This window comes from Rousettus aegyptiacus, unplaced genomic scaffold (assembly GCF_014176215.1).
Source record: "Rousettus aegyptiacus isolate mRouAeg1 unplaced genomic scaffold, mRouAeg1.p scaffold_m13_p_17, whole genome shotgun sequence".
Taxonomy (NCBI): domain Eukaryota; kingdom Metazoa; phylum Chordata; class Mammalia; order Chiroptera; family Pteropodidae; genus Rousettus; species Rousettus aegyptiacus.
In genome coordinates, this window is record NW_023416292.1 from 13,590,900 (window position 1) to 13,599,722 (window position 8,823).

Here is an 8,823-nt window from a genome sequence, read left to right on the forward strand (position 1 = left end):
AGCCATGGGGTCCTGAAAAACCAAAAGTAAACTTTAGACCGAGGAAAATAACTTTCAAACTTGTTCTTTCTCCAAAATTTACAGTCTCGGGCAAATTAAACTGGGGCTCCTCCCCACTCCGTCTGTGAATTGGAACTTTTCATGCTGAGTAAATTGGGCTCCGGTGACAGGCCGTGCTGTGTTTAGCTCATTTCTGAGAAATATCATAACCATGCTGCATTGTTTGAGGGTATTTACTTTGGGGCCAGAAAGAACTTCCAAAGAGTATTCTTTCTGTGATGCTTAGGCCCCGGAAATTTGTTCATAGCAGTATAGCTGGGTACGGTGGGACTTAGGTTGAATTTTGAATGCTGAAGAGGCATGATTAGATTTATCTAAAAAAATACTATTCGAAGATACTACCCATGTTTTACTGTGTCTTGAATTTATCCCAGTCCTCTTTTACACAGAATTTCTAGACAAACTGATTTAATAATATTTAGGATGCCCTGAGACCTCAATTTTTAAAAAGAAGAGAAAAAAAAATACAACAGAAAAACCTAGAAGCTCATTATCTGATTGAATCTTGCTATTATTTAGGTATCGGTCTCTTCATTCCTTTGCCGTATCTCTCAATTCTCAATTCTTTAATCGAACTGCTTCAGCCTCCTCAGCGGGTCTTCACTTTCTCTTCTGGGGATGAGCGAGGTACATCCGGTGGGCCATCCTAGCTTGTAACCCTGACACAGGACCAGCCTTAGCTCTGGCGAGGAACGCAGTATCTCCCATGACATCACAATGGCATTAGGCAGGAGCAGCCTCCACGAATGGCTTCCGGATTGGTAACATTTCACGGTGACATCTTCGTTTGCATTTATCTAATTACATAACTGAATTTCTAAAATAACCTGAGTCGATAAAATATAAAAATTATTCCTGTGAAAACTAAAGTTGAAGGCCTTAGAGACACTCAATAAGTTCAAATCACTTCAAATTGCTTAGTTGTCATATTAGGTGTGGGTTAAATGACAAGTATGACAGGCGTAAGAAGGTCTGAGAACAACCATCTCAGGCATAACGGAGTAGCCTGCTCGCCACAGGAGCTAATGCTGTGAGCATCCGGTAGGTCGTCAGTTAAGTGGAGGCCCTCGACGTTGCCTTAAGCTACTTTTATGATATTCTTTAGTTTAAAAATATGTCATGGGTGTGATAAAGTGTGCCAAAGGAATGCGACTGAACAAATGAAGTAAGAGAGACTGATGAATACCCTAACAGTGCTGACAATAAATGTGGCAACAAAATATCCCAAGGAAATGCTGTATCGCTCCATAGACAACTTAGAGTTTTTAATTACAAACAACCGAAGCTGACGCTGGACAGGTAAGCGGGTTATTAAAAGAAGTTTTTAAAGGATGTTGGGTGAATATTATGGAATGTATCGCTCAATAAAGCTGTAAAAGAAAAAAAAAAAGGGACATGGTCTAAGGTGTGTTTTCAACACCAGGAGCAATTAACCTGGAGATAGTGTCAGATCCCACGGGTTAAGGGCTCAGTCCCACGCGACTGCCCACCGCACTTCAGACACCAGTCTCAAGTCCATGGTCACTGGTGCGATAGCTCAGAGCTTCCCACGACCCCCTCCTCGGGTCTGATTACTTTGCTGGAGCAGCTCACAGAACCTGGGAAAGCATTTTACTTACTAGATCACCAATTATCATAGAAGGGCACAGCTCAGGACCACCAGATGGAAGGGACGCGTGGGGCGGGGCATGTGTGGGGGCGGGGAGCACGGAGCTGCCTGCTCCCTGCGGGTGCCTCCTCCCCACAGCCACTTAGTCACCAACACAGCAGCTCTCTGAAGCCCGGCCTTTCGTTACACAGGCATGACTGGTTCACTCATTGCTCGTTGGTGAGTGAACTCAACCTCTAGCCCCTCTCCCCTCCCCAGAGGCGGGGTTGGGGTTGGGGGCCACTGAAAGACCCAACCCTCTAATCACACGGTTGGTTCCGCTAGCAACCAACCCCCAAACTTAGGTTACCTAGGAGTTCTCCAAAAACCATTTCGTTAACATGACAAAAGAAATTTTTAAAGCTGTCATCACAGGGTGATGACGAATATATATCTCTTCTTATAAATCACAGTATCACAGGGCGGCTCACAGAACCAGCGGGAGGACTGCAGGAAACAGGCTTGATCTGTGGCTGCCCTTCCAGGGGCAACGGTGACAGCCACAGCGCAGATCTGGCACCTCTGCAGGCGCCCTCCCCGCCCCGCCCCGCACAGCGGGACACGCCGCGGTCCTCGGGCCAGGGGCTGACTCGCAGCGCCCACGCGGCCACGCCGCTGGCCCGCGGCAGAGCTGACTCCCGGATCGCCACGGCCCCTTCTACTCCACCCGTGTCTGCAAACGAAGCCCGCCGCGTGCAGCTTCTGATCCTTCACACGGCTTCTGCAGTAGAGCCTCGCGTGCCTCTGTGCCAGCCGCGAAGGACCCCGGGGAAGGGAGTTTTCTGGGTTTCTGTCTTGGGGAAGCGGGACTCCCAGGCCAGAGATTTCCTAGACATGGCCAGAGGGAGCAAGAGATGCCGGGAGGCCTGATGATGAAACGATGTCTATGTCAACAGCTTCCAATTTCCGTTAGATTTACCATGTTCAGTCAAATTCTCCTAATCTAGGACCTATTATATCAGACCTCTAAAATTCCACATACAGTGTGTGGCTTAATCAAAGTCTCTGATGGCTCCAAAAGAATACAGTAATTAAGAGGAACAGCGATTACAGATACATCTCTTAGCTCGACTAAGAGCATGACTGACACCAGACTCTCTGGATACATACCCCAGCTTTGCGACTCATTAGCTGTTTGGCCTTGGGTGATTTATTGTCACATCTCAGTATCTTCAACGGTAAACCTGGATAATAATGGGTAACCTACCTCTTAGCGGTGTTGTAGGTTTTAAATGAGTCAAGCACTTAAAACAGTGCTTGAATGAATAGAGGTGAGCTGTCGTTACGGGTGGCAGGTGAGTCCTACGAGGAGATGAGAGCGCTCTGAGTCTGTGAGCTGCACAGAATGTGCAAAGCTCATGAGGCGAGGCTCGAAGCTGAAGGAGACGTGGCCCTTGCATCCTGGGATAGAAACCACGCAGGGAAGATAAACCCATACACAGCTGTGATACAGGGCAGACGGCGAGATTCTTTCCTGCCAGAAGAACCTTGCGAGGCACTTTGGAGTATGTGAGGTTTGAGCTATGCCTTCAATAAAGAGGATAAATTTGATGGGCAGACACTGGGGGGAGGGGAGAAGAGAGGAAGAGGGCGTTTCAAACAAACAAAAAAAAAAAATGAAGCAGCTTGAACAAAAACCCACAAGGAAGAAATGGTATATGAAAGCTGTCACGAGTGTCTGTATGGGATAAAGAAAGTTGAGCAGGAGACAAGGCTGTAAAAGAAAGCATGGACCAATCTGTGGAGTGCACTCCGCTCCAGGCTGGGAGATGCTCTTGATTACAGATACAATGAAATCTTCAATTGTTTTGTACTAGGGAGGTCCCAACCCATCCCAAATCATTCTACCTTAAATCATTCTGTTTTTTTTTTTTCTCTAATCCATTAGTTACTTCCTGATCCAAGTTCTTCAGAAAGAGACTAACTTTTCAAGGCTACAAGATAAAATTAATTACACTTATAAGTCACATCGGAACCTGCTTCGAACTGGCCTTGCCTGGATTTTTCTGATTCCCCATCAGTATATTCATCCCTGGCTCCCTAAGGGTGGTTTCGATTATCTAAACAGGCAAAAGCCAGTTAAAAGTATTCAGTAATTCAAGTTTTTCAGCATTGATGAGGGAAAGACATGGCTTGCATTTTTCTTCCCTCTTACACACTCTCTAAGATCAAAGAGAAGGGTATGGAGAAATTCTCTTTAAGTCGAGCAGATCCTTATTTAAAATGTAGCTCACTTCCCTTCCATCAGTGTTTGGTACATGCCCGCCAGGGACAAATCCCCAGAAGAAAGACGGGCGAGTGGCTCCCTGGAACAGAGCTTGTTCACATGGCTCCCTTGGGGCCAGAGCCCCTCGGCCAGCCAGATCTGCAGGAGCCCCAGGACACCCACTGCTCCTGGATCTCTCACCAGCAGTGATCCCTTCACTGCGTGAGCCTTCCAAACCTGCACCCCATAAGCTGACTTGTGACATGCGTCCACCAGTAAAACATGCTATGGCTTAGACTTTTAATATATATGAAATGTATCTCGGTTAAGAAGTATTCCATGGAAACGGGACTGGGGGATTCCTACAGGTAGGGAACAAAACAGGTATCAGGGAGTTGGTACATATTGTCGAAGTTTGAAGATTTAGCAGAACATCACGTTTGAGGTTCGAAGAGGGTTAGACATTAGAGAAATGTGCCTGAACTTGTCCTTTAGCAAAGTGTTGTGCAGCCAGCTTCTGAGTCAGAGCTAGAGCTGGCGGGACTAAAGTTACGCTCAGGCTCCACCCAGCCCTTTGGGACGGAGGCCTTCGAACTGCCAAAAAGCTCTCTGCTACCCTCTTGTGGCCAAGATGAGGAGAAACACTCTTTTCCAAGAGTTGTTCAGTATGCATCCATCAGAATATTTGCTTACAAAGTTGACGTTAAAGAGTTAAGGAAGAGGGAAAGATTAGTGTTCTAAGAGAGAAAAGTTATAATATTTGGGAATAAATTGCTGATTGGAGTATTTATTAATATTTATTTATTCAACCGAGAAAACCGAAAGGAAAAACAAAACATTTCACAGCATCCTGTTGTGTGCACTTCCAAATCAGCAGAAACCAGATCTTCACCACCCCTAAGTCCCCAGATGTGCTCATTTAGTGTTTTCTAAGCAATGTGAGCTTTTTAAAAAATTCTTAGCATGTGGGGAGATACAGGAGTAATACGTTAGCAGTATTAAATACTTTCCAAAACTGTAACTACTCCTTACCTACCTGTGTTTCTTACACCTGAACTGCCCTCTGGGAATGACTGCACGATGGGAAAAAGCCTCCTACTGGAAGTATACGATTCAATGATTTTTAGTATGTTTTCAGTTGCACAACCTTTTAACTGTAATACATTCTCATCACCCCTGAAAGACCCATTAGCGGTCAACCCCCCATTGCCCCTCAAACCATCCCACTGACCCTAGTCCTAGGCAACCACCAATCTACTTTCTGCCTCTATAGATTTGTCTATTCTGGACATTTCCTATAAATCAAATCATACGTCATGTGGGCTTTCGTGACTGACTTCATTCACTTAGCATGTTTTCAAGGTTTTTACATGTCGTAGCGTGTACCAGGACTTCATTTCTTTCAATGGCCATTGAATATTCCATTGTATGGATATCCTATATTTCCTTTTTCTGTTTATCAGCTGATGAATATTTGGCCATTATAAAGAATGGTGCTATGGACAATCATGTATAAATTTTTGTGTGGATATATGTTTTCATTTCTCTTGGAGATCCTACTTAAAGAAACAAACATGTTCATGGCCTATCTCCCCAATCGGAATGCAATCTCAAAGATTTTTGTGCATTCTGCTCTATGCCCAGCCCCTAATACCCTATCAGCACAAAGTAGGTGCTCGATACATATCCGTAAAATGAATGAACTGTTCTCTCTCGTCTCTGGAAGCCCAAACCTTTTGCTTCATGGGATCATTCAGTTCCTCTTAATTCTGGTCCCAACTTTTCACCTAAAGTCAGGTTGGTCTTCACTAGGAGGAAAGGTAGGAGAATCCTCCAGGTCTCTTCTGTCTCTCCAGTACATCCCCCTGATCCCAGAGCTGGTGTTACTACACTCCAGGCCCTATTGTATCTTCGTACTTATATCACGTGGATCTGCCTGGCTCTCTACCCCAAGTCAGTTCTCTAGATAATTATGAGAAATCAAGGAAACTGCATGCGGGTGAATTTCTGAAATGTCAGTGAGCTTTATCTATTCTTTGTTTTGCCGAGGGCCAGCAGTTACTACTTATCAGAGCTTTGTTCTTTCCCTGTAAGAGCCGAAAAGAAAAAAGATCTCAAAGACAGTGGTGATGGGCTCCAGGGCTGGAAGAATTTACAAGCCTACTTTCTGCTTCGCAGTGACCCAGGAAGCAAAGACGTTTTGATCGGGAATATTTTTTTCTGATAGAAAACAACAAATTCTAATTTTTAAATAAGCTTTTGTAATGTAGATCATCTGTATATTGGAGTCAGCATGTGTATTTAACCCAGTGCTCCCACAGGTCACCCAATCCAAAGAGAATAACAGTATATGAGCACACGTATTAACCTATAGGATTTAGCACACGTGTACTGAGAGCTGGCAGTGTGAGAACACTCTGCTCGATAAATTGTGCAGTGGAATAAAGATGATTAGAATCTAATCCTGGGCATCAAGCAGGTGACAATCTGGTGGATGAAAAAGACAGAACTGAAGTTGGAAAAAATACTTATTGTTCCTTCATAATGGTGCAATTTTTTAAAACTTCTGCTAGTTATGTGCCTAGGGTACTAGTATTTGTGCTAAGTACTGGGTATAAAAAATGTGAATGCCATTGTCCCTGCACATGAAGCGTTTTCAGTGTATTATAATACCGTGTGCAAAGTTCGCCGAAACATGGAGGAGAGCGAGCTTCGGGCTTTCATGAGCAGAATGGTGTCCAGGGAAGGCGTTGTTCTCAGCCGGAGCAGGATTGCTAGGCCAAAGCCAGGCTCTGACTGGGAAGGAGTGAGGTCCTGAGACTTGGGATGGGGACATTTTGGTTGACAGATTTAAAAATAGTGAATCCCCAGATTCCCCCGAACCTTCTGAGATCAGTTTTCCTGGCTTCTGCCTCGGAACACTATACGCATCACTCCTGATTATCTACCCCATATTCCCTCCTGGCCCCAAGTCCAATAAGCAGGGTTAAGACACAACATAACCCTGCAAAAGAAGTACCCGGTCTGCGAAGGGAGGATGAGGACACGTGAGGAGTGGCCAACATACATGGGCAGTAGCTGGATGAGAGAGCGGAATATGAAGTTGGATAATGGAGAGTTTATCAGCGCTGGAATTCACTCCTTATATACGAAATACACATGACCCTCTGTGATATAGCTTTTGCATGTCTCTCCGACCTGAGGTTTTGTCCCTATCTGGTCCTTCTATTCCAGCCATACCAACTACCTAGACCAAGTTCTTTCACTGCTCTGTAAAACCACCACTGACTCCTCGTGGGGCTGGAATGTTAGCTCCACCCTTCCTTCTGCCTTAGGTGCAGAAGGGGATTTTATCTGCTAACTAGAGTAGAAATTAACAGCTTAAGTATCACTTCTTCTGGGAAGAAAGGTCCTTTTCCCCCCACAATGTGGATTAAAGTGTATATATACATGTATACTTTACTATATATTTATGTGTGTGTGTATGATATATATACACATATATATAACATTTATCATGGTCCTTACCAAACACCATCATCTATTGAGCTATCTGCATCCTTCCTTAGGATTATGAGGATATGAATTTTGTCTTTTACTTCTGCAACTTAGGCATCTATGAACTGCCTAGCACATAGCAGGTCCCTAGCCAATAATTATTTGCTATTTTTCTTGGAGGGGGAGTTGTTTTTGAACTTCACTGAGACATGTGATCCCTATTATTCTTAACCTAAGAATAAAAACCCCACAATTTATTAAAAACCCAACTTTTTGAAAAAAAGGCGAGAGTAATAGATTTTTACCTTTGGTGAATGAAATCTATAGCTAGGTATCATTTTAAACAAAATCCAGGACTCCTGACAAAAAGAAAAAACTTTAGAGTCAAAACACGGTGAATGTTGTAATTATTCTCCGAACGAGAGCATCGTGAAATTAATACTAGTATTTTCCTCAAAATAAACTCCAAATTTAACACAATGTCCTTCCAGATGAGTGTAAAGCAAGGCAGGTGTTTTCCCAGGGCTGTCTCTGTGGGAGCCGTCAGCCCCAGCGCAAAACTTCCCAACTAGACGGTAAACAAAAGTTGCGCCAATTGGCAAAATGTGCGTTCAAGAGTAAAATAACAGAAATGAGTGGTCCTTGTTCTTTTCCAAAATGTAATATCTTGAGCAAACTTTTACTGTGAAAGGGTTCATAGTCTGCACACATTACTCCTTAGCTGGAAATCTGTGTCCAGTTAAACAGTTACATAACCTTTTATGTGAGAATTTTGATCAGCACAAGAGAGAGATGAAAATAAACTAACCTATCCTTCTTGGCAGAAACTGACTCGTTTAAAATGTAAAGGAAGTTTTATTTTGGGAACTGTGTGAATAGGTTGCGGGGAGGGGGGGAGCTAGATGGCCGAATTTGTCACTGGGGCTCCGGCTAGTGATGGCGGTTCCAGTTACTATCGCCTCCCAACACACACATAAATTTTCTTTCGGGTTGCGTTTGTGCAGAGAGGCATGTGTGGAGTGGTAGGTGGCGCATTTGTTAAGTCACGATGATCTGAAGGGTGACTCACAATGACCCAGAAAATGTACGAGGACCCTAAACGATCCTGCCTTGGAGTGCGAATTCTACCACTGGATTATTCAGAGAGGGGTGGGGTTGGAGCCAGCGTCTGGGTGTGGGCACCACCTAGTGGGGGCACCCCACTAAATTCAACACTCTCCATCAGCTCGCCCCGCCTCACCCCTCACTGAACCACACCTGGAAACGCCGAGCGCCCAAGCCCCGCCCCTCACCATCACGCCGCGCCCCAAACTCCGACCTTCATCACCGTCACGCCGCGTCCCCAACACCTCTCTCCGAACGGTCCCCTCCACCCCGCCCGCTCTCACGCCACGCCCCGTCGCACCCCGCC